At 40.2% G+C, this 27,177-nt stretch overlaps 1 protein-coding gene across 2 annotated transcripts in view; it reads right to left on the bottom strand.

The window, feature by feature from the left end:
- JAZF1 (JAZF zinc finger 1) overlaps nucleotides 1–27,177 on the bottom strand; it is a 346,524-nt gene that overhangs the window by 59,691 nt on the left and 259,656 nt on the right. The gene's annotated exons all lie outside the window — the stretch shown is intronic.

The raw sequence follows: 27,177 nt of genomic DNA, 5'->3' as shown, positions 1-27,177 counted from the left end.
AAGAGAGCAGCACAAGGAGGGAGGTCACCACTGATGATCTGTTTACGTTCTAATTTTATTACTCATAAAGAGAAAGGTGACTTTTCCTGATAGTTTCACTTTGGAAACTTGAGTTATTCTTCCAATGCTTCTCTGATGTTGGTAATATTCAAACTTCATTATTTTCTCACTGTATAATCTACCATTTTGTCAATTTGTGTAATATGAGATTCAAAACAATCTATGAAATGGTATCTCCTACCTAAAGAACATTCACCGTTTCATATTGGCAGGCAAACTTTGTCAGCTGCATTTTTGAAAATTGCCACAGAAAGCATAGTCTATAAATGTACGATAGCGTTCAGATGATAAAACCACAGCTGTCCCTACCACCTAGGCTAAGAAACAGAACATTCCAGGCCCCTCAAGGCCTCTCTCCAACACCTTCCGCATGAACTATATTTTGACTATTTCAATACAATTTATCATAAACTCACTGCATTGCACTTAAACATGGTATTTTACCCAACCTATTTCACATTTTGTCTACAATATTCCTTAGTATTTTTCCTCACTACATGATGAAGTTTTGAAAGTCAACAGATAGTTCTAATACCTGGTGAAAGCCTGAAGTCAATTAAATACCCAATGAAACAACAGTAATATTGTTACACTGTCTTAAAATTTCTATTTTTATACTTGGAACATGGATGGCACATTTCTTGAATGGTTCTTGCAACATAATCCAGATATATAAACTGGATTTTACATGCTGAACTGAGCTTAGTAATAAAGCTTTGCCTTGAGCTCTTAGGTTTTGCGCTATAGCATAGTGATGATTTAAAAAGGACTGTCAATGCAAAAGAGAATTGTTTGCACATGGTAGCCAAGTACTCATTTATTTTCAGAGGCAAAATTGGTTCTATTGTCCTTAAAACTTCTTATTCCCCTCCTCATAAACCTCTACTAAAAATACAGACTCACAGAGAAAAGCAAAGAATTAGTGTTTTGTTTTTTTTTTTTTTATTCTAAGAAGAACTGCTAACTAGCATGGTGCTGAGCTTCTCACACTGGGGTACGCAGTGCGCCAGGGAGTGGCAAAGCCACAGGATAAACAGGCTGCTGCTTCCAGGAAGGCTGATTGTTCTCGAGGGCAAGTAATTCAAACTAGTGTTTCAAATAGCAAAATAAACACAGACATGCTTATGGGGACAGAAAAAAATTTTTACATCTCACATTTTAGTTAAGAGCATGGTATTTGGAGTGAGGCCAGGGTTCAAATCCTGGCTGGGTTATTATGTAATTTGAGGCAAGTTGATAAACTCTGAATCTCAGGTTTATTCTCCGTAAAATGGGAATGAGAGAGTAGGTAAGGAATTAACATAAGTCTTTTCGCTTTCTGCATGGGAGTCTGATCTTTGGCTAAATTTGGTAACCTGCTAAGACAGTATGTCAACTATGTTACCAGGCGACACTATCTATATAAGAATGACCTCCGACTGGTGAACTGCACAGCCTGGGAGGATCTAGGAACCTGTAGTTATCTGATAGGAAGCCAAGAATCCTGATTTGGGCTTTCTGAGCATGGTGATCTTGTAGCTGGGCATGGCCTTCGCAGAGAACTGGGGAGCTATGCCCAGATCATGTTGCAAGAGCTTTGGCTCCTGTAGGGCATGAAGCTTTTCTGCCAGGATGGTTTCCACTCCTACCCCTCCGCACCTGAACAGACTCTCATGTGCACTGCTGCAAGGGCGCCTGCAAAAGGCGGCCTGTCCTCCATCCTCTGAACAGGCCCAGTGCCCTATTGTGGCCCATGGTCATCTGTGAGTCTGAATGTTCACAATCTAAGAAGGTGACCTGCTGGCACACGGGGCAATAACATTTCAACTTCAGAGGACTGTTGTGAGGATAAATGAGGTAATTGGCCCATCATGTAGCAAGTGGCTCAAGATGCAGAAGCTGTTATTAATTACATAAAGCATTATAATATGGTTACGTCTCTATATTTTGTCCACCTTACTCCACTCCAAGTGTCTTGAGGACACACCACACACCCACGGCTCTGAAAGCACTAAGCACACACACGCCTTGTGTAGAGCAGAAATTCCATTTGTGGAACGGCTGAATGGAATAAACCCAGAGGGTGCATATCCAGTGTGAGACAGAGAGGGAGAGACAACCAGAGGGAAGAGAGAGAAAGGCTTCTCTACATCTAACTGATATATTTATACATTTTTTTTTTTGAGATGGAGTCTCGCACTGTTGCCCATGCTGGAGTGCAGTGGCACAATCTCAGCTCACCTCTGCCTCCTGGTTCAAGCGATTCTCCTGCTTCAGCCTTCCAAACAGCTGGGAATACAGGTGCCCGCCACCATGCCCAGCTAATTTTTGTATTTTTAGTAGAGACAAGGTTTCACCACGTTGGCCAAGCTGGTCTTGAACTACTGACCTCAAGTGTTCTGCCCGCCTCGGCCTCCCAAGTGCTGGGATTACAGAACTCATATCTCTTATTGTAAAATACTCTCCTACAGCTCAGATATAACACAACAACTATAAACAACCATAACAACATTCACACACACACACAAACCCTGCCTTCACCCTCACATAGGTTTGGCCAGCCACAGACAGCAATCTGGATTTGGGTTGTATCTTCTATAGTGCTTTCTAGAAAGAAGAACAAGGCACCCATGTTAAAAGCATTAAACATGAAACACATTCTTAAAGCCTTGTCGCCAAGACTTCCTCCTGCAGTTCTCCCTCCTCTCTTGGATTGGTGTTGTGAACTTGGACATACAATCTATAAATCATGGTAACCTTGACATATCAAGGCACATGGCTGCACAATTTGTTCTAGTGACAACCATACACACACATCCCCACACCACCCGCCCCCACAAACACACACAGGAGTGCCACACAAGCGCTGTGGGAATCCTGGTTAAAATAGGCCCGTGTCTCCCCTGCATTACCATGTTGCTCCTTCATTAACCACGACTTCCTCTTTAACTTCATTAACCACGACTTAACCCATTTTCTGAGACTTACTAAATTCCTCTTCCCTTCATTAACCACGACTTAACCCATTTTCTGAGACTTACTAAATTCTCAAGTTTTTGAGCAATGTTCCCTCAGCACAGCTGTCTGTCAAAAGGTGGGCAGATTCCCAGTGGCAAGGAACCATTTGGCGAGACAAGAGTGTCTAGAGAAGCCAAGGAGGCATAGCAAAGGCTGTGATTCTGCCCAACAAATGAGGACTATGTTCCCCGTTTTACCAAATATCAGGGCTGGGAAAGGTTCACCGTGTTGCCAAGGCTGAGTTCAGGTTAAGGGAGTCATGTCACTCAGTAGCCTGAGCTTTCCTCAATGAGTCTGGACACCACTGGTGATCTTTCTGAAGCTCTCAATAATCACGGCTGATGCGGATTTTTTTTTGGAGATTGGGTCTCGCTGTCACCAAGGCTGGCGTGCAGTGGTGTGATTACAGTTCACTGAAGCCCTGACCTCCTGGGCTCAAGTGATCTTCTTGCCTCAGTTTCCCAAGTAGCTGAGACCACAGGCATGCTCCACTATGCCCAGGTAGTTTTTTGATTTTTTGTAGAGATGGGGTCTCACTATGTTGCCCAGGCTGATTTTAAACTCCTGGGCTCAAGTGATCCTCCCACCCAGAGTGTTAGGATTATAGGCGTGAGCCACTGCACCTGACTCACTTGGGTTTTAGAGCAGGAAGGAACCTTGGTTAAGTCAGATTATCCGGTCCAGCCCCCTCATTTGTTATAGCAACTGTGAACTGAGGTGGTGTGACCTGTTTGAGGTCATTTAGGCTAGTGGCAGAGCTGGCATCAGAGCCTAGTCAAGCCTCGGGACTCTGTCATGGTTTTCACAGTTGAAAGCGTTCAGGGAGCCGGAGCATGAGGCCTGGGGAAATGCCCCTCTGGCAGTTTACATGGGGGCAGTGGGCAGCTGGGAGAACAAAAGGCTCATCCTCCAAATGTCAGTCCGTCCTGCTGTGTGGGACCACTGGGCTCCCCAGTTGTGGGGCAGGGGGTCTCTGGAATTGTAGCCCCACTGGGCTACGATCTGGGGAAGGCAGGCTGGCTGTGCCCACCTCCCAGAATTCTCTCTGCTTTGCAATGGTGACACTGCTCTGATCTGGCAGCTGCAGTGTGCTGGAGCTGGCTCATACTGGGTTGTGAAAGCTGACTTACATTTTCCGGGATTTGGTGAATCTGTTGTTAAACACAGCCGTTATTAAAAACTAAATTATGTAAATAATTAAATCAAGTGCTTTGTTAAAAACAAGGATATTTAACTCAAGGCTCATCACTTTATTATTTTACTGCATTTTAATATTATCTATATTCTTGAGGTTATTTACATTAACATTTTATCTATTTGGTAGAATTACTGTATAACTATATGCTATATAATGCAAAGTAACCTACTCTGTGTTCAGTAACATGTGGGTACCTTGAAATCGGCTATGGAAGGAGTATTTATTTACACCTCTGAAACTGGCAATACCACAAATTGGGATTTTTTTCCTCCCCAAGTCAGTTCAACATTTGCCAGTACACCTTCTAGTGATTATTATTATTATATTATTATTTTTTGAGATGGAGTCTTGCTCTGTCGCCCAGGCTGGAGTGCAGGGGCGCGATCTTGGCTCACTGCAACCTCTGCCTCTCGGGTTCAAGCCATTCTCCTGCCTCAGCCTCCCCAGCAGCTGGGACTACAGGCGCCCCCCACCATGCCCACTTAAAGTTTTTGTATTTTTAGTAGAGACGGTGTTTCACCGTGTTAGCCAGAATGGTCTCAATCTCCTGACCTTGTGATCCACCTGCCTCGGCCTCCCAAAGTTCTGGGATTACAGGCGTGAGCCACCACGCCTGGCCGTGATTATTATTTTTTAATATGGGAAAAAAAGTGTTTGAACTGGGCTTCTTGCCTACTCACTAAAGGAATTAATCAAGGAAGGAACAAAGAATGAGTAAGAAAGTCTTCTTTTTTAAAATTGTAAAAAGTAATGTATCTCAGTAAAAAATACTTACAGAACTTTTTTTATGGATTTGTGACTTGTGTTTAAACGGTGTTTTAATTGACCAACACAGAGGTTAGGAAAAGAAATGAAATAAAGGTATTTTTTAAAATTATGGAATATATATGCAAATCAATATATACATTTCCATGCATAAAGATTTTAATAAAATAGCAATCTGTGTACCTACCATTCAGCTTATGAAAGGAATTTTTGATGTTTCCTGTGTAAAAACTTTTTTTTTTCTGAGAGAAATATTACCCAGATAAAACTATGGTTGATATTTTAGGGTTTTTCCTTCTAACATTTTTCTACACATAGAGAAAACTGAGTATTTCTTAAAGAAAAAAAGTCACTTGAGACTCTTTCACTCACTGTTGACTAACAGCCTGAAAATCTGCGGTCAGGCAAAGCAATGTTTTCATTTTGAAACTGAAACTGCTGTAAGATTAATTTCAACTTTCCTACAAATCAGAAATGTCTAAGTTACTTTAATTTAATATGGTCATTTGTAGTAATATTTGTTATTGCTAGGGGAAGTACATACTCCTTAAGTAAATTTTCAAGACTCCATTATAAATCTTTTAAATCCTCAGACCACAATGTTCATTCAGTCTGACATGTTCAACGTGGAAACATGAATATAACTCCACAGGGGGAAAATGTCAACTGCTGGTCCAGGGAGACTAGTTTCAACCACAAACTCAGGAAATGTACGGTATTTGCTGGAACCTGGGCAAAGACTCCATCGCCACTTCAGTTGATGGCCAAAACACCTGAGTCTAAGTGACCTGCTGGGGAGAAAAAAAATCACTGGGCTTTCATTGGATCAGAGAACTCAGAAATGGAAGTGACCACTCAAAACTGCAGTCTCAGAAAAAACTGAAAACTCCAAGATATGTGGTGTGGTGTGGCTGTGATTATATGACTCTGGAGAAGGCGTGTGGTCCAGAGGTCTGCACTGCATGTTGCCAGGAGGCTTGCTCTGGGGCAAATAAACTGGTGGCCTCCAGGAGTCACTGCATTTGCTTTTGTAGTCTTGGTTTTTCTACTTGTTAAAATTGAGGAGATTTGGTTTTATGGATATATGGAATACATCACTGCTAGGGTCCTTCCCAGCTCTAACAGTGAATGATTCCGGCAATAGCATTGTGCAGTATTTTTCAAACTTTGACTTCAACCCATTGTAAGAAATGTATGTATCTCACGTTGCGACCTGGTGTGCTCACATGTATAAACAGGCCTGCAACCTGCAATTTTGAAATCTCCAAAGCTCTGAAATCTGAAATTTAAAAAAAATAAAGCTTGGCAATAAAACGTCATTGGAAGGCAAACTCTAACCTGACCGGGTGAAAGGCTACTTACAGATTTTATTGTATTTAGTGAAAATATTTGTGTGTTTCACTGTATAAATATCAATGTATGTGATTATATGGGGCTGACCCAGACCCTACTGGGGGTATTATGTAATATGTAGTATTTGTACTATATTACCTTTATGAAATCTAAAAAATTATGAATTATTAAACATATCAGGACTCAAGGATGAGACATTTTAATGTAAATATCTGAAACAGAAATTTCACAAAACAATCTTTACTACATATGATATACTCTGACATTTTTCTGTTCTATTTCATTTTAACAAAACATGATGGTCATGACCACCACATTGACTTCTTGACCCCCTGGGAGGTCATGGCCTGGAGTCTGAATACATTAGTGTAGCAGTTAAGAGGGTGGGCTTTGGAGGTGGACTGTCTAGATTCAAATCTCTGATCCATGCCCTGCTAGCTGTGTGATGACAGTGGGCAAGTTACTTTCCTAGCCTTTCGGTGCTGCCATTTTCTCATCTATAAATGTTGACAACAACAGGCCTGACCAACGGTTGTGGTGAGGATTAAGTAAGTTAATATACACAAAGCACTTAGAACAGGGCCTGACACTTCGTGCTTGACAAATGTCAGGTTCCTGGTTCATAAAAGAAGCGACTAATACTTGTACTGGAAATCTTAACTCGCAAACCTTTTACATTCTGCCATCTACACTAGCATTTGGTTTTTTCTGAGCTGGGGCACTGAATATTAGGATTTTAAATACTGTCATCATGAGTTCTGCTGATTCTGAAAGCAAAGAGCCATCTTTACTGATTCTGCAGGCATTCATGTTATTTTTATTTATTTTTTGGCTTTTGTGACAGGCTCTCACTCTGTCGCCCAGGCTGGAATGTAGGGGCGTGATCATGGCTCACTAGCAGTTGTGTGATTTTCTTCTCAGCCTCCTGAGTAGCTGGGACTACAGGCGTTCGCCACCACACCTGGATAATTTTTTGTACTTTTTGTAAAGATGGGGTTTTACCATGTTGCCCAGGCTACTTTTGAACTCCTGGGATCAAACAATCTGCCCACTTTGGCCTCCCAAAGTGTTGGGATTACAGGTGTGAGTCATCATGCCCGGCCCAGGAATCTATTAAATTGCAATGGCATCTATTGAATGGCAATCCCAGGCAAATTCAAGAAGACAGATACAGTAACTATTAACACAACAGAAAAAGAAGGTTCGTCTCATTAGACAACATGCTGGGGCCCACCTATAAACTCATACACCTCTTCTTACTTCCTGGCCTTGATTTCTAGAGTGAACCAAATTATAGAGGGTCTTTCCAGCAGGACAGGCAATGGGAGACCCTCCATACCACGAGCTGCGGGACTGACATCCTTCCATCCAGCTAAAGGTTCTCTGCTTGGGAGATTCATCAAGTGGCAGGCTCTGACTTGGTCTGCCAGCAGACCCTCTGTAGGACACCACATCCAACTACGCTTCATTTGAAGTTCAAAAGCTTTGTTCTGCCTTTTCAATGGCCCTTTGGGCATTGTCATTTTTCAGCAAAAACAAGCTTTTGAGAAAAGCTGTGGGGAGCTGGCAGATAGGCCCTGAGATTCCAAGCACTCCCAAATCTGGTAATTCATTGCTCCAGATGATGGTATTTCTGACATAACAATCTAACCTTCTGAAGGACAGTCTAACATGGAGAGTAAGGATTTTTCTTTTCTCTGGCTGTTACTATGCAATCCAGGACAAGGATAGATAGAGAACCAGTAAGCAAGCAAAACAGTGCATGGCACATTTGAAATGTGTCTGTGGGAAATGGGTGATGGAAATAATGGGTACATTTCAGCATGCAACCATGTGTAGCCCACATGTCAAAGGATCTGGCTACTCTAGATCTCAATGTAATGATGGCTTTCAGAACGTACGTCTGCTAATAAATTCATGTGGCGGGTCTTCTTATTTTAGCAGCAACTTAATTCCATAGTGAAGCTAAAGGTGTATTTGGTTAAAACAGCTAGTTAGTGAAACATGACCTAGAAACAGCAAGTGGAGTAATCATTTGTCAGCACCCCTTCATGAATAGAATGGCCTTTTTTGGTGATCTGGGAACTTAATAAATGTACTTTTCAGTAGAAAAGAGAAAATCTGGATTTCTAAATCACATTAATTTCAGAAAGTTTATAGTAATGCTTCAAATAATCCCATGTTTCACTTCTTATCCCAGAGTTATTTTTGACTTCATGGTCTGAGGTCCATGGGGTGGATTTTGAAGCTTCATAAAACTTTTTGCAGTATCACCAAAACTCTGAGCCCCTTTTAACATGCCATTAAAATTTTAATGCAAAATAATAAAACTAAAAGCAGCACGAGGAAAAATACCCACTCCATTTGATCAGATCAGTTTGGCACTTAACTTGTAAGGGGTATTTTTTTGTGATTGACCTTTACACTGGTTGTGGACATAATTTGAGAAGTACACAGCTAACGAAATAGACTGTGTTCTCAGGTACCAAACTAAAACTGACAGACTTACTGCATTAAGAGAGACGTTATTTTCTCTCTCTTCTTTTCTTTTTAAGACGGGGTCTCACTCTGTCAGCCAGGCTGGAGTGCAGTGGTGCCATCACGGCTCATTGCAGCCTTGACCTCCTGGGCTCAAGCGATCCTCTTGCTTCAGCCTCCCAAGTAGCTGGGACTATAGGGATGCACTACCAAACCCAGCTAATTTTTGTACTTTTTGTAGAGCACCACATTCACCTAATTTTTGTAGAGGCAGGATCCCACTCTGTTGCCCAGGCTGGTCTCGATCTCCTGGGCTCAAGCAGTCTTGTTGCCTTGGCCTCCCAAAGTGCTAGGATTTCAGGTATGAGCTACCCACATCTGGCCTGCTTTTCTAAGTTTATATTTGACATATATGGAAGGATGTAGTTCCTGGTCTTCGGAGAATTCTAATCTAATTTTGCATAAAATAAATAAATATGAGGGCAAGCCAATTTCATAGCAAACCTTTAGCTTATTTTGCGTACAGACGTTCATTTCTTTTTTTTTTTGTGGGGGTGAGGGAAGAAGAAAAGGTGGGGTAAGATAAAAAGACAAGATAAAAGGTGATCTTTTCTTCATCTACTGTCTTGACAATCATATTTTATTTCTTTTTCTTTTTTTAAAGGCAGCTACAGTTAATTTATATTCTCTTTGGTATATTATAGCTTTATAGAATTATATATTCTATACCTTTTTTAGTATTTATTTAAATAACATTGGGTTGCCAATTTTTATATTGCCATGTATACCTTATCTAACTAACATCTATCATCACCAGCCTCTGATTAAAAAGAAAAAACTACTTTAACATAAAATATAGGAAGATCATAATCTTGGAATAAATCCTTTCTTGAGAAAGACTGTTCTTTATTCTAAGATTAGGATAACAGAACACAGGAAAAATCTACTTAAACTGTTTTGATGAAGAAAAGCCACAATATAAAATTTCACGTTATTACTTTACACTTGCATCAAATATATATTGTATTATTTATAATATACTGTTTACAATTATTCTGTAGATGCACATTTTTAAAAATATCTAAATGTGTTTTCTATTATTATCATTGCAAAAAATTCAGTTGCAAGGAATGCTGACCAAACAGAACTCTTAAATTTAGGTGGAATTGCTTGAAATACGCTGAGCAAACGAAGAAGGCAAATAAAAGGGCACTCAAATCCAGTAGCTTCTCCCTTCCAAGAGCTGGGAGACGGTGAGCAAGAGCTGAGTGTCCTCTTACAGCTGGACACACAAAGGGGTGGTGAGGTGCTGGATGCCCCCTGTTCCTGGCCCCACATGCCCCAAGTAGCTCAGACACTGCAGACCAGTGGAAACGTCCTCATGAACAGCAACAGACTAGCAGCTGTGCTGTGGATAGCACTTAAGAACCACTTTTTAAAACCAGTAGTATCTTTTCCTAAATTCTGACACTCAAATGAAATCCAGGCACCAAAGTTAAGCTACTGAAATAACAAACAAAATCCCATTGCTGAATACTATTTCTTTGTATGTTCCCAACAAATATTGTATATGTTCTTCACAACTATGGAATGATACAGTCAATTTACCTTAATGAAAGCTTGCTCAGGCTCCGGCAATCACTCTTTAAAGCCACAGGTCAGCATAAATTATCAGTGAACCAATTAATTTTGATGTACTTTAGCCTGAATAAAATAAACCATGGTCTTTCTCATCATTGATGCCAAGAATAAAAAACACTTCTGAAAGCTACTATACCACAAGTCTTTGGTTTGGAGACCAATGGAATATCTTTCTCTTGGCAACTCCCTCCTTTCCATTCCTTTCATACCCTTCATTGAATTGCAAATAACTATGGCTATTTCTTACACATGGTTTTCATTGCTAATTTGACATTCATGTAAAGACTAATTAACAAAACAAAGAAGTTGCACTTTACAAGGTTTTGTGATATAAAACTACAAATAGCTTTTGAGTTTTCTTGTTTTGCCTCCTGTAGAAGTAAATTAAATGAGTTACTGAGGTTTCACTGTAAGCTGCTAATGAGATGATGCGTAACTTTCCCCATAAACTAGAAGAAATTTAAAAACTGAAGAGAAAGTTGCACTTACGGTCTCTGAGAGTTTTAAATCCAGTATACAGCTGGGAACACAGCCTGGTGAACGAAAAATCTAGGTTCTGAAGGCAAACTCTTGATCTGACTTAGCTGGTGTTCAAGTTTGAGCAAATTAATGACTCCTTCTCATCTTGGGGTCTTCGTTATAAAACAGAGGTAATCCTAACACTTACCTCATGGGGGTTATTATCAAGATCTCATTGGAAAATGCATGAAAAGCCCTTGGCTCCACATAATACTCAATATATGTTAGGAGACCACTCAGTTGTGGTATTTCCATGGGTGCTGGCCCTATGCTCTTGACCCTTTCCCAGGAAGGAGAATTGTTTGTAAATTTAACAGCCATCTAGGAGAATTCTTACATAAGAGGTAATTTCTTGGGGGAAACCTATACAGTCCACAGGTGGGCTAAGATAGGTATCTAAGTCTGGGATTGGACAGTTCCATTTCCAAAGAAAAGTACCTCTCTGATGTTGCATGGCCTTACCCTTAGGTCAATTCTTCTGACAAGGTGGGGTGGGTGACCATCAATATCCAGCTAAGAACAAATGACTCCCAGGGAATCTAGTACCAGGGGGTGGGGCACACTGGAGGTCTCCATTTAATGAAACACTGGGTTGAGAAAAGGGAGGAGAAGCAAATGAGATGGCAGAAGATTCTCAATGTGAGGGGAGGTCTCAAATAGGTAAGGTTTGTCTATGCCAGAGATGGCACACACAGTGGCTCTGGTGCCACTTAAATGCACTCTGCCCAAGACGATTCTAATCGTGTAAACTAATCGATTATAGCACTCTTGCCTGTGCTGCTCTGGGACTCAGCCTTACAGTCTTCTTCAGCACTGTGCCCTAGGTAGTCACTACAAACCAATGAAAGTGACACATAAGCTGAAAGTTTGTGCCATCTCAGACTTACATATTTTCCTCTGTATCTACTAAGATTTGCTCTAATATTTTGGCCTAGGCATTTGGTACATACTTTATCCCTTCTCAGAGAATCAGAGAACAAAGCTGGCACACTGTAATATCTGAGAGAGAAAGTTGAGTATGTCTAACACAAGAGCTGTCGCCAAGCTAAAGCAAGAATATTAGCAACATATTCAGATAACAGCATCTATTCATGAAGTGTAATTGTGTATGGGCCAACTGCTCAAATTTACTGTGTATATGAGACTTATTTATACACAGAATAGCAGTCAGCGAATTAACATTGTTGAAAGAGCAGAATTTATAGCAGTATTTCTTAAATGAACTATTAATAATAAGGCAGTGAAACTATTTTGGGGACAAAGCCAGTTTCAGGCACGGGCTGTTCTGTGACAAAGCATGTGCATGTGGGCATCTCAAGCTTACAGACCTCAAGTCTCATGGATTTTGGGGGCTGATTTTTTTCGAAAGTGACTTTTTTGCCTTTTCTTGCAAGAGTTCAATTAAACTACTTCTGAACTTAAGAGCATTAAATAAAATTCATGGACGGTCACTGTTTTGGACTAAGGTTCTGTACTAGGCCCCAACTGAGCAGACCAAACCAGAATGGAGTTGCTCAGGCTAAACTTTGAAATGGGCCAGTTTTCCAAAAAGCAGGGCAGTCACAGCAACCAATCAGAAGGGGCCCAGTTTACCCAAGTTGGAAGTCCCCTATGAGAACAAATGACTTTAAAAGAACCAATGCACTTTTTGTTCCCTGTTTCTGCTTTCCTCAGCCCTACTGAAGAGTTAACCCAATTAGTCTGGGTGCTAAATATACTTGGTAAACTGTAAACTATGTGTAAATCTTGGCTATGGAAAGGACGCAGATGGTGATAATTTAAACTTTTTATTAGGCATAATTAAAAAAAAAACCCACAACTACCGCCAGAATGTCAATATTTTGCTATCTTATTTAAGCTTTCTCCCTTCCTCCCTTTTTAGGCCATGGCTGATAATTCACATATTTTTCATCTTGTGTCCAAATAATCACTTAAAAATTTATAGGGATTTTTAAAAATGGAAGAAAGGAAAGAAAGAAGAGAACAAAGGGAGAAGGAAATTATTCCAACATAGTTCCTGGGAAATACCTAGCATAGATTCACAATTAAGATGGCCAGCAGCATAACTGCAGGGACACAACACACTGCCAAATGCTTGTAGAAGAGTACTGTTATATAAAATCTATACCATTGAATGACACTGAACGTTTATTAATTTGAAAGTATCAGCCAATGGTTCCCAACTCTTTCAGGTATGAGAGTCTGTTATAATGTCAAATGGTATGTTGCCTTGCATAGTATAGTATTTAGATTTAGACATAGTATAGAGATTTTGGTGGTTTTTAAGTTAGAGGGAAAAAAGAATGACATAAAACCACTATTCAGTAATGCTTTGAAATAAATGTATATTTTATAAGATCTCCTAGCCACCTTTCCCCGACATCCTTCCTCCCATGCATAGCTCCCATGCAAAGCCTGCACAAATTTATAGGTTATCTGGAAAAAAATTCAAGGGGTATGTGTGTTTTTAAATTTTTCAAGAATGTCACTACTTAACTGCTAATGAAGTATCTCTTGGAGGGGCCTCTGGACCTTCTGCTGATTTACAAGGAGCAGCCTTCATTTGCATGCCAAAGGCATGCACTAATCCTTAGCATCAGCTGGCTCCCAGGAATGCAAGCGTCCCACAATCCTGTTTATCCTGCTGGTTTATTTAGCAAAGCTTTTCTTCAGAGAGTACAGGCCCCCATTTCAGGCCAGCCAACCTGATTATCCCAAATCCCTAATTACTGTAATTAAAGCTTTAATGGATTGCAGCCGGGATATAAACCAGGCAACCCCCATTAAAACCTATTACTTGTGTATGCAGGAATGGTCCACAGCAGAGGGCTCCTTGTTGAATGACTGACGGTCCTGGACACCTCTGCACCCAACACCCAGGCCACTTTTGGTGACCAGGGAGCCTCTTTCACCGAGTTCACATATGCAAACCAAGCGGTTATTCCCCCCACCCCAAGTATCCACTGAAGCAATGGGCATTTTCAGATGGGTTTACCTTTCAATCATTACTCCAACAGATGCTAGCCTCATGGAGATTTTCCTCCTGTTATTATGCCCTGGGAAATGAGACAAATACCCTAACTAAAATAATTCCAACCAACTAGGAGAATCTTTTTAGACCCTGCCGAGCACACTTACATTAACCATGATGCAGAGAATCGCTCAGAACTTTTCCAACAACCAAACACGGAAGATCTACAGCTTTAAGCCAGATTTAATCCATAGTGTTTTTAGGTGTTCCCAAGAGTGTGCAAACTAACCCTTCTTAAAATGGCTCTGGAGAGTGTTCACATTATCCATGCTTCAGGTGGATATTTGGACGTTAATATTAAAGAAGGAATAAGGGGAGAAGATCTATGACTTTTAAAAAGTCTTTTTAGGCCGGGTGCCGTGGCTCAAGCCTGTAATCCCAGCACTTTGGGAGGCCAAGACAGGTGGATCACGAGGTCACGAGATCGAGACCATCCTGGCTAACACGGTGAAACCCCGTCTCTACTAAAAATACAAAAAAACTAGCCGGGCGAGGTGGCGGGCGCCTGTAGTCCCAGCTACTCTGGAGGCTGAGGCAGGAGAATGGTGGAAACCCGGGCGGCGGAGCTTGCAGTGAGCTGAGATCTGGCCACTGCACTCCAGCCTGGGCGGCAGAGCAAGACTCCATCTCAAAAAAAAAAAAAAAAAAAAAGTCTTTTTAGTATGTGATATGCTAGGTGCTTTATCATTATTACCTTATTTAACCCTCATAACAGCTTGCAAAGGGTTATCAGTCCTATTTACAGATACAAAATTGAGGCTTGAGACATTAGTTTGCCCAAGGACCCACAGTTAATATCACGCCATAGGAAAGTTACAAAGTGCTAAAAGTCTGTGTTGTTCAATACAGTAGCCATTAGCCATATGAAGCCATGAACACCTGAAAGGTGGCTAGTACAGCCAAGGAATGAAATTTATAATTTTACTTAATTTAAATTTAAGTAGCCACATATAGCTAAGGGCTACTATATTGAATAGAAACAAAATTTCCACGATCACAGAAAGTCCCACTGAGCAGTGCTGTTGTAACTGATAAGAGCTCCCTCTGGATATGCTGGCTGTGAAGTGGTCGTGGGATATTCATAATGTGGACAAACAGGTCAGCGATCTAGATTTGGGAGTCATCCACCCAGAGGAGAAAACTAAGGGAGCAAGCAGGGAAAAAGAGGCGAAGGGTGAGAAACTTGGGGAAATCCCTGCAGTTTAAATGGCAGGAGGAGAGACTGAGTAATGGATCTCATATATTTTTTTCAGACTTAATATTTTTACGTTTTTAGATGAACATCTCTGGTACAAACATTACTTAAGAGTGAAGATCTGAAATGAAAAAGTACATTTATTTATTTGAGTGTTTTATGCAAAGATGTCCTTCCTCTCTTTCAAAGGCATAGCATTTATATCTTCCAGCTCAGAATGGGGGTGTACTGGGAACTGAAAAATGTTAATACAGGACATAGGCATCATGTGGCTTTTATGCAATAAGTAGCTCAAATGCAATTTCATTCTGTCCACAAACCTCCTAAATAATGAGATCCCAACAATTTGCTGAAATAAAACTCTAACACTGGTACCTGCTGTGAAGGGTACTTTACAGTAATTTTCACTTACACTTCTTTCAGTTGCCTGGGGGATTCTTTGTGATGTTAACCGACCTTATATTTCTTACCATGAAACCAAAAACACCTAGAGAAAAAGTCGACTCCTTTTCCTTATTGGGCGTGAAAAGTCTGCTCACAACGCAGGAATTTCACTTTGGTAAGATCTGAGACCAAACCTTTGAGACCAAAGGTTTTCCCTTGGAGAGGGTGAGAAAAATCTTGGGGCTAGTTTACCTCCACAGTCTGCATCCTATGGAAGGATAGGAGTCTGAAACTGACTTCAGAAGAAAAATTTTCACCCACCCCTATAAATGGAGGTGAGTGATGCAGAGAGGGAGGAAGGAAGAGGGAATAGTGAGAAAGTTATTACAATGGGCTGCTAAGATTAAGGTTAAAATTAAAACAAAAACCTTGAAATTTAGAGTTCTGAAAAGCCAGTTAAGATAGTTCCAACTTTTTTTCCCCTACATAATTTACAATGGGGCTTGGGTGACTATTTACAGAGCATGTGACCCTACAACGCAGAATTTGGAAAAGAGGAATTCTGGGAATTAAAATGCAGAACGTGCACAAACAGAAGGCCAGCGTTGCCTACGACAGCTGGGAAAAGACTGGAGACCGCCAACACAAAGCTCCCTTTTCCCCGTCCTCACTCGTGATGGTGGCAGGTACTGTTTCCACTCACGGTGCTAATGATACAGCTGGCTCTGGCCTCATTTACCCAATTAACCACACATTCTCTGTGTCGGTATCGCTCCCTCGGAGAACATGAGGAATTTGTGAGGAGACTTTATATCTTTCAGGATATCTGGGAGCTACTTAGTGGGTAATTCACTGAATGCTACCCCAGTGTCTTTGAAAGAGTTAATTCACCTCCAGAATTCAGTTAATTCAGGCCTCCAGAATCTGCCTCTTCATTAGGCCTTATGGGACCAAAGGGAGGTCAATACAGAACAGCATATATATATAAATAAATATATATATTTATATACATATATTGTATACATTCATATACATACATAATATAGATGAATATATAATATATATTTATATGCACATTATATTTATATACATATAATGTATATTTATATTGTATTTATTTATATATTATATATTATATATGTATTTATATATGATATGTATTTATATATGATATATATTTTTATATATTATATTTTTACGTGTGTGTGTGTGTGTTTGCAGCCAGACTGACATTTTCTAACCATGCAATGTATTAAGAAAAAGGCAGAAGAAAAAAACAACAAAAGAACCAGAAGGCCATACCTTTTGGACAAGCAGGACAATGAGGAGGGAGGTCTTCTCTAGGTCTGTCTCATCTCCGCTGTCTGTGGGTGGAGGAGGGTGGGGAACAAGGAGACCCCACGTGAACAGAGCTTGGTGGGAGGGGTGCTGAGGAGCTAAGTGGTCAGCATATCTGCTGCAGGAGGGGTGGAAACCCCTTGCTCTCTTTCACACCGGGTCAGAGCTCAGCTCAAGCCTGCTCTTACCCTCTCTTCCTTGACTGATTAACATCTCCAGAAGAAAATCCAACCCACCTGTGGGAGCCCTTGCAGAGGCCTCATTTCTCTTGTATTCAGGGAGTGAGATACCTTGCCCATTTGATTTCTGACCCTCTTCTTGCTATAATTGAAGTCTAATTCTTTCATTCTCAGTGAGTTGTTACTTAGCAGGGGCTCTTAGAAAAACAAAGGTGGGACCTGCAGGCAAGCCCTGTATTCAGCTTTACCACGTGCTAGTTATATGCCTGTGATAAGCTTTTAACCTCTGAGCTTCAGTTTTTTGTTTGTTTTTAGTTTTTTTTCGGATACAGAGTTTCACTCATGTTGCCCCCGCTGGAGTGTAGTGGCCTGACCTTGGATCACTGCAGCCTCCGCCTCACAGGTTCAAATGATTCTCCTGCCGCAATCTCCCAAGTAGCTGGGATTACAGGCGCCCGCCATCACGCCCAGCTAATTTTTGCATTTTTAGTAGAAACTGGGTTTCACCATGTTGGCCAGGCTGATCTCGAACTCCTGACCTCGTGATCTGCCCATCTCGGCCTCCTAAAGTGCTGGGATTACAGGCGTGAGCCACCGTGCCTGGCCTGAGCTTCAGTTTTCTTATCTGTAAATGGGGGTTTCATTGATGTGTTTCTTTATTGCCATGAGTTCTGAAGGTGCGTAAGGTGGCTCTTCAAGATAAAGATATAAAGTACAATAAAATCGAATGAGTAAGAGGGGCGGGAGAACTGAGAGAGAACAAACCTGGGGACAGAGCATACAGGCAGGAATGGGGCAGCAGAAACAAAATGTGGAGGAGAACCGCCTGCTACCTGTTTGCTATTTGGGTTGAAAGTTCTTGAATACTTGTAAATTGGAAAATTCTGAGTCAACAATGCAATGAATTGCTCCCAATATTCTCAGATGCTTCTGAGTGAAGGACCAACATGTGCTGTAACTCCACTTCACAAGTAGTTATGGAAGTACTTGTACATGGGCTGAGGGGACATGGAGATGGGGACAGGGTCTCTGCTCTCCAAATGCTGCTAACAGCCTGGAACAGGTGTCTGAGGGAGGGCACAAAGAATTCTAAAGCCAACTGTGGGGAGTATGTTTGCACGGGGTGAGGCCTGAAGTAGAAGACCACTGTGTATGGTGGGGCCAGGGGCTGTACTTTGGTCCTGGATGTTAAAAAACTACTGTGTGTGCTCATCAACCCCAGTTTCTGTTTTGTTCAGGTTTATATGAATCGTGGCAACCTTTTGTTGCCAGACTGCATTGTGATTTTCTCATGCCTTCAGCAGGACTGCCAGAGAAGCAGCCCTCACATCCCTTACTAAAAATGGAAACTCCTGCTCACCAGCCAAGGAAGAGAGGGCTGTGTGGCCAACATTTACCTTGACAATTGTTGCTAGATCTCCCATATAGATGTAGCACTTCTTCAAAAGCACAGGGAGACAGTTACCTTTCATTTCCACGCAGGGGCCTCTGAGGATCTTATAGTAGATTGGTTCAGCCTCGATTCCATCTGATGCCCAATGTCCCTGCAGGAAACAGGCTTTGGGATTTCACAAGCTATGCACTGTGTTCCTCTGTTCTAGAACCTCCCTCTGGTGTGCTCATAGGATCTATTTTATTCGTGGCCGATCTATTTATTCGTGGCCGATACTTTACGTAAAGGATTTCAGCTGGTGAAGAAACGAGCCCCAGCCCTTAAGCGAGGATTAGACCCAGCCTCAGCAACCAATAGGATGGCAGCCACCAGCATCTTAGCTGCAAATTACTGTTAAGAGTCTACTATCAGGATGATTCCTTCAAGCAGGCCCTATTAAAAAAATAATCACCATCTGCTAGACTCCCTTCTTTATTAAACTGGTCATTAATTACTGGTAACAACTAATTTTGTCTGGATTTTATTGAGTAATTATAAAATAAACAGGGAGGAGATCAAGCTTCCTGCCTTGCTGAAGGCAGGAATTCTTTATAATGCTATGTTTCAAAAAGGGGCTGTAATAAATCACCAAATTCCATTTAATATGGTAATTATAATTTGCAAAATTCATCCTTCCTGTGGTGAACGAGTGCCTTCTTTCAGCTTAGCTCAGCCTGACTTCATCTTGGATCATTAAATAGCAAACTAGTCTTTACCCATTGGTAACAATAGATCTTTCATGGGTTATTGCCTAATTAATCAAGGTGCATAATTTGATCGCTAGCACTTTTTAAAAAGTTTTATATTCCAGGTATCATATAACAATATGATATTGCTGTAGAGTAATTAAAAATGAAGCAAGTTGTAATGTTTTGATTAGAACAGGTTTACTATCCTGAATAAGGTGAAGTGCAAAGTTTCACTGATGTTCAACTACAACATTTAGGTTGAAACATTTGAAACAAGCCATTAATTTAACAACATGCTCATCCAAAACAAATCATAACTCATTTCTTTTTACTGCAAAAGTAATTGAGTAATGAATAATGAAAATCATACCACTGAAAAGGGCAGTAAATATGTTGACTTTATTATTAATACTCAATTTTGGTTAATAAGGCAGCTATTAAATTTGAAACATCATGGACCTGATTTATTGACTTATTCAAGATAACAGTGAAATACTATCCAGTAAATACTGGGGTTCTTACAAGGGAAGATTTGATTCTGAAAAATTAAGTAGAATTTAACTGAAATTTCAGTTCAATCTAGAATGATTTGACCTTGAATCTCTTATCCCTGTACTTTGCTTGTTCCTTAAAAGAATTTAAATTGTGTGTGTGCTTATGTGTGTGTGTACAGCGGTGGGTATGGGAGGCCTCAGAGGGCCTTACACCATGCACTCTGCACCCTAGTGAGCTGGAATTCTCTGATGAAGTCAGTAGTGGTATGGTCATTCTTAGACTCTCTCCAAAAGGAGTTCATAATAAAATACCACAAGGACATTCGTTACACCTAAAGGATTAGTTGCAAACTAAGTCTCAAACACAACATTTTAGTGATGGTTCAGGGAAAAGACAAAAAAAAAAAAAAGTAAAAGGGATCAGCGGAATTTTTTTCTCCTTCAAATAGGATTATGTATACTAATAAGAATACTTGTTATTCATAGCACTAAGTTTCTTTGAAACTGAGTTAGTGTATACTGAACCAGTGCTCCTAGGGGAAATTCAAGGTTAGGTTCCTGCAAGCCTCTGGCCACAACATTTTCCTCAATGGATTAATACATGAACTTCTTTTAGGTGTGTTTCTGTTTAAAGACACCCTGCGTAATACATATTGTTGATTCCTTGAAGTCAGGGCCAACAGTACTATGACTCACGCTGGTGTAAACTTACCCGACACATATATTCTCCTAAGTCACCTTACAGCCTTCTTGTGCTTAGGAACTCTAGATAGCATTTCAGCACTATACTTGGGGCCACTTTAAACAGCAAGATCACCAATAAAAAGCTCGAAATGCAAACAACATGGCACTAAATATAGTGTGAAAAGGACACGTGTATAATGTAAGAGCTGAAACAAGAAAACAGAGCACTGCTTTGCTCAGCCTCAGCTGGGAATGTGGGCACTGGTCAACTCAAGAATCTCACCACTCCATCCATGTCGGCGAGTGACTGTGAAAGCACCACTTGGGGACACAAATACATTTTAGTAAGAAGGCAAATTTACAAACACCGAATCCACAAATAATAGCTATTGACTGGGCCTGGCACAATGGTTCATGCCTGAAATCCCAGTACTTTGGAAGGCTGACGTGGGAGGATCCCTTAAGCCCAGGAGCATGAGACCAGCCTGGGCAACAGAGTCAGATCTCACCTCTTAACAACAACAAAAAAACCCGACAGTACCTTAAACTACAGGCTCTTACTACACATTCACCTATGTATTATTATATTTGCTTATCCACAATTTGGGGACATTTCAAGTGCTTGTCAAACATTTTCTTATTTATCTGCTTATTTCAGAGAAGGGCTTCATTTCCTTAAGGAGCATCAAGTAACATCCCGAGTTTGCTTTCCATGGAGGCACAGTCTTTTCTAAAGGCAATGAGGACCTGTTCCAGAGTGCCTCTCCTCACTTCCAACTCTGGCATATTTCTCCTCAGGTTTCACTGACTAGAACTATATCATAATATTGTTTACATCAATCAGTGGCATGAGGAATGAGTCGCTTCCGTCAGCTTAGACCAGAGTTCTGACTCAGTAGGTCTAGGGTGGCACCTAAGAAGCTGCAGTTCTAACAAGTTCCCAGGTGATCCTGACGCTGTGGGTTTGAGAACCACGGAGCTTAGACGATTTAAGATTTACCACCTGAATACACTTTTATGGCCCTTCCAGCAAATGAGAAGGGGAGAGTTTTAGGTGGAAACAGGCAATGGAGCTGTTCTACATGGTCTTTGCAGACATATGATGTCTGCTGAGATACTGGTCATTGGTGTTAATGAAACTTAAAACAGTCTGTATTTCTTTTCAACAATTAATGTCATTTCCCATATTCAAGCAGCAGTTTAGTACAAGCTCACCAAATTTCATTTTAAATCTCCCTAGCTGATTTTTTTCCTCATCACCACTGTTTTCTCTTCTCCTTAATTCATTTTGGAAAGGGAGTGAACACGACATGTACAGTCAAATTCTTCAGAGAAATGGAAATTTGCATAGGTGGTAAAAATTGCCACAAGCACAGTTAATGAAGCAAGTACGTGGCTACTTGCAACTCTGCTCTCAAATTTTCTGTATAACTGTGCAGCAATATGTGCTCAATAACTGCCTATGTGCAGATAACACCTGGAAAAGTTCAAATACTAGAATATATTGACATCCATTCTCCAGCTAGATTTGCAAGTGGGGAAAAGTACTCCAAAGAAGGCTAGTAACATATATACCAGTATTCTAGATGGAAGCAGAAGCCAAGCAAGCTATTTTAAGATCCCTGGAAGGTAAGCTGGAGATTTTCGTGCTATGACAAGTTTGCATAGACAGTTTTATTTACTCTAAGCATTGTATTTGTTCTAAAGATTACACAGAAAGATGTGGCAGTCACTGATGCCCACGTATTTCTGACTCTCCACTTTTGGGCCACATGCTGGTACTGCACTTCTTTGTTCCCCTTGAGGTTACATACGGGCAGATGACTTGATTTGGAAAATGCACAAGCAATGATGAGCTATAGTGGCACCTCCTGCTATAGTGATTACAGAATGTGGGTTGAGATAAAGCTTCTATGAGACTAGGTTCCTGAGTGAAGGAGCAGGGCCTCTCTCATGAACCATGGTGGACACGCAGAGTAAGCAAAAAATAAACTCCTGTTGTGTTAAGTCACTGAAATTTGGGGATTTGTTACTGCAGTATAATCAAACCCATCCTAATACAAAGGATGTAAAACTTTTATACTACCCTTTAATTATACATTTTTTTCCTTTAAGCTCAAATGCCCCTTTAAAAAAAATCCTAATAGCACTTCAAGCTCTGGCTCGAGTTACATCTTCATCATCACTCTAGCCAACATTTATCTCTTTGTGTGAACACCAGTTGCAACTCTAAGAAAAATCACAAGGTTTAGCACTTGATTATTTTATAATTGCCCATATATGTTAGTATCACCTCACCGACTACATCAGAGACTTAGGAGGGGGGCAGGGTTCATGTCATAGGCATCTTTGTGTCATCTTGAGCAAAGGAGGAAAATGAGTAGTCTTCAGATAAAATCTAGCTGGAGAATGGATGTCAACATTTTCTAGTATTTGAACTTTTCCATGTGTTATCTGCACACAATCAGGCAGTTATTGAGCACATATTGCTGCACAGAGTCATACAGAAAATTTGAGAGCAGAGTTATAAGTAGCCACGTGCTTGCTTCATTAACTGTGCTTGTGGCAATTTGTACCACCTATGCAAATTTCCATTTCTCTGAAGAATTTCACTATACATGTCCTGTTCACTCCCTTAATTCATTTCCAAAATGAATTAAGGAGAAAACAGTGGTGATAAGAGAAAAAAAAATTGGCTAGTGAGATTTAAAATGAAATTTGGTGAGCTTATACTAAATTGCTGCTTAAATATGGGAAATGACATTGATTGTCGAAAAGAAATACAGCCTGTTTTAAGTTTTGTTAACACCAATAATCTAAACACGGGACTTTGTGACATTACCTGGCCTAGTCCTTGGTCTTCAGATTTGTGCTTTTGAGCACGCGAAGTATCATAGCTCTTAAAAGGCAAGAGGCTGAGTGAAGGTCTCTTGCTTACTAAGTAATGAAGGTAGCACTGAAACACAGGTCCTAGTAATGGACAACTTTAAATGCTCAACATGGGTGGGTAGACTATCTCATTAGCATGAAATGTAAAATTATACTTTGGAGAGTTATAATTTTTGAGCTCTTAGGAGAGGATATGCTCAACATAGGTGGGTAGACTATCTCATTAGCATGAAATGTAAAATTATATTTTGAAGAATTATGATTTTTGAGCTCTTAGAAGAGAAAAATATTTTGAACCTGGCCCCCCATTGTGAATAGAAACTAAAATGGGAAAATTTGGAGAAATAAACCAATAAGGAATAAAGATCACAGGTCATTCATGCCAAAACCTGTAATGAGAGTTAAAGAAAAGTCATTTAATTTTCCAAAGGTAAATGGAAAATGCAAGCATGTCAACAATGCCTTAAAGCTCAGTAGCTGCTTATCTTGTCAAAAATGTAACTATCAGAGCTGGATAAAACAGAACAAGCATGAGGATGCATTCTATGATGATAAGGCAGCAACATGAAATAACATCTTTATAATCACTAAAATAGTGCCAAATTTGCTTGGGTGAAGTCATAGAAAAGAGGGGTGACTTATGGTTACAGAAGGAAGGAGCAAGCTCAATTTTGTGCTATTTGACTACAGGAGTGTTCTGCAACGCCAAGGAAGATTGGACCAGCAGTCTAATTCTACCCACACCATTTATTAAATAATTAATACATAATCATTTCAAAAAGTACTAGTTGGGAATTGGCTGTAAATCTAAATATCACTAATGACAATGTATGTAGAGGCAAATTCAATCCTGGTTTCTAAACAACTTCACAATAAGCAACTTGTGGAGTTTACTCTGTGTGCAAGTTGTATTACTGCTTGCGCCTTGGAATCCTCTTTCATTGCTACCCTTAAAATCCAAGCTAAAGGGACTCTCTTACAGGGATGAATGCCTCAAGGGAAGTGCCTTCAGTGTTTGAGGAACCAAAAGCTCCTGGCCCTGACCCAAAACTAATCCACATTATTGTAAGGTACATCCAATATTAAAGGCACTACGGTGATGTTTTAGTACACTGAGTTCTTAGCTTTCCTGAAAACTTCAGCTTCATTTGGCAACTGATGCCTCTTGGGGAGCAAAATTACTTACATCGTTAAAACTTCATCAAGTCATAATTTTATTATAATTGTTAACATAAATAACTACAGTAAATAAGTACAGAGTGATCAATTTGTTCTTGACATCTCAAGGGAGTCCTTATGTAGCTTTGATATATAAAATCAGGACATTATTTATTTGCATTACAAACTGCATATCAACTATTCGCTGGGGCATGTTTTAATTGGCTTTAGGTTTAGCACATTCCATAACTGAACTGTGTAAGCAGGTCGGCTTCGCAAATAAGGTCTCATGTAACAGCTAAGTCTAAATGACGATGTGTCATATGGCGTGTCAAATATTTTTCTGCTTTCCTCTGCTTCCCTTCCTGACATCAGAAAAAACTTTGTTCTAGTGAAATAGAAAATAAATTCTGCTAAGACGGGATAAAAGGGGGGCATGTGAATAAGACCCTCTTCTTTCCTGGCCAGCAGGAAGTGCCTCCAGCTGTCTGATCTGCCTCAGTAGCCCAGCACAAATTTTTCAATTGACTAATGCTCCCCACTTCCACCAACAACAGAGTAAGATGTCGCCTGCTAAGATAAATTACCATAATATAATGATTGAAGGGAAAATATATGGTGTAATAGAGAGGTCTAAATACCCGTAAGTGGAAAAAAGCATAAACGACCATTTTAATTAATTTCCTAATGTAAAACACAGCTGTAGTAATGTTGGCAAGTCTCACCTGCCCATTTTAAATTTGTGACATGAAATCATGCCACTTAATTAAGTCTTAATGCACAAAAATATATTTTATTTACTTTTTATGGAATACCAGCATTTAAAGCTTTCTATTTATGTGTGTAAGCGCTTTATAAATTACTTGAAATACTGAAAAAATCTGACTACTACTCATCGGCAGTTACAAGTACCAGTTTTAGTTTCAATAATTAAATGCCTTTTTGGTGGACTCCTGCTGCTATGTGAACTAGCTCTAGGCTATTAAACTAATGAGTCCGGACAGAGTCATCTGATCTCATGGTTGGTGGAAAACTCAAGGAAAAGGGCTTTGCCCACAATTCCTAGTCTGTTTACCAGACTGCAACCAGACTGCCTGCTGGAAGCATTATAAAGCCTCTGGGCTTCCCCTTCCCCCTTCCAGCAAGTACCTTTTTTTTTTTTTTTTCCGCTTTTGCTTTTTACAAGTGTTGTCTAGGAAAATATGGTATTATAGAGCCCTCTGCAGGCCAGAAGTTTTGCAGTGTAGCTTACCAGCATGACTTTTCTTAAAGTGGCAGTAAGAGAGGGGAAAAGTATAATTGTCAAAACTTCATAAATCAGATCTCATTAAGAAATACGTTTGTCATAAGGGCAGACTGGCATCGATTCTTCCAGAAGACGCACTGAAAAAGAACATCTGTTAACTTGATTGAGGGATGTTGCCTTGATAGTAAAATTTTGGTGGCCCCCTGGTAACTCTTCATAATGGGTTGCAGTGTTAGGGATTATATCATCTTCATCATTATCGTAATTCTTAAAATAATCCATGAAAAATACAGGGCTCTGAACTGTTCACTTAAAAATGCAGTTTCTGGCCAGGCATGGTGGCTCATGCCTGTAATCCCAGCGCTTTGGGAGTCTGAGGGGGTAGGACTGCTTGAGACCAGGAGTTCGAGACCAGCCATGTAGTGAGATCATGTCTCTACAAAAATAGAAAAATATTTTAAAAAAAGAATTTCTATCACACCTGGGCTTTAGAAGCCTAGGTATAAGGAAGAATAAATTAGAAGTTAATTATACAAACTCCATGATTTCCTCAGCCAAGTTTTCATTTGAGTGAATGAAGTGTATGCCCAGAAAAATTCAGTGAATTTCTCAAGTGTTTTAGGGAACTTAGTATAAATTTTTACAGGGCATTTTATATGTTTTAAACTTTTTGGATGAAATGGATATAAATCATTACAGAAAGAATGCATATGTAAAGATAAAAATGACGTGCATTGAAGACAAACAGAACAAATAAAGTAAGGTCTCATTTTCATTTAGACAGTACTTTTCGAACCACATTTTATGTTGGTTATATTCTTTTTTTATTGGAGACGGAGTCTTAGTCGCCCAGGCTGGAGTGCAGTGGCACGATCTCAGCTCACTACAACCTCCACCTCCCAGGTTCAAGCAATTCTCCTGCCTCATCCTCCTGAGTAGCAGGACTGTAGGCACACACCACCATGTCCAGCTAATTTTTTGTATTTTAGTAGAGATGGGGTTTCACCGTGTTGCCCAGGCTGGTCTTGAACTGCTGAGTTCAGGCAATCTGCCCGCCTTGGCCTCCCAAAGTGCTAGGACTACAGGCGTGAGCCACCGCGCCGGGCCTTATAAAATATTCTTAAAGTCAGCAAAATAACCAACAACTTTTAATAGGAAATTCTTTCCTAATATTTTCAAGTCAGCAAAAGTACTAACAGCTTTTAATAGTGTTTTTTTTTTTTTTTCACAGTAGTCAAGAGAGTATTAATTTAAAAGAGGAAGCATTTGACCAAAATATTTCCTTTTATTGAGTTTAATCTGTGCCAGGTAACTCATAAACCTCCTGGAGCACCCAGAGATACATGCTTCTAACAACTCACAAAGGTGCCAGAGCCGTCTCCTCAAAGTTCCTCACCCTGGCAGTAAAACATTATGATCAACATTCGCCTAGAAGCCAGGATAAGTA

Source organism: Piliocolobus tephrosceles, chromosome 8, assembly GCF_002776525.5.
Source record: "Piliocolobus tephrosceles isolate RC106 chromosome 8, ASM277652v3, whole genome shotgun sequence".
NCBI lineage: Eukaryota > Metazoa > Chordata > Mammalia > Primates > Cercopithecidae > Piliocolobus > Piliocolobus tephrosceles.
This window is presented reverse-complemented; position numbering and strand designations above follow the sequence as displayed.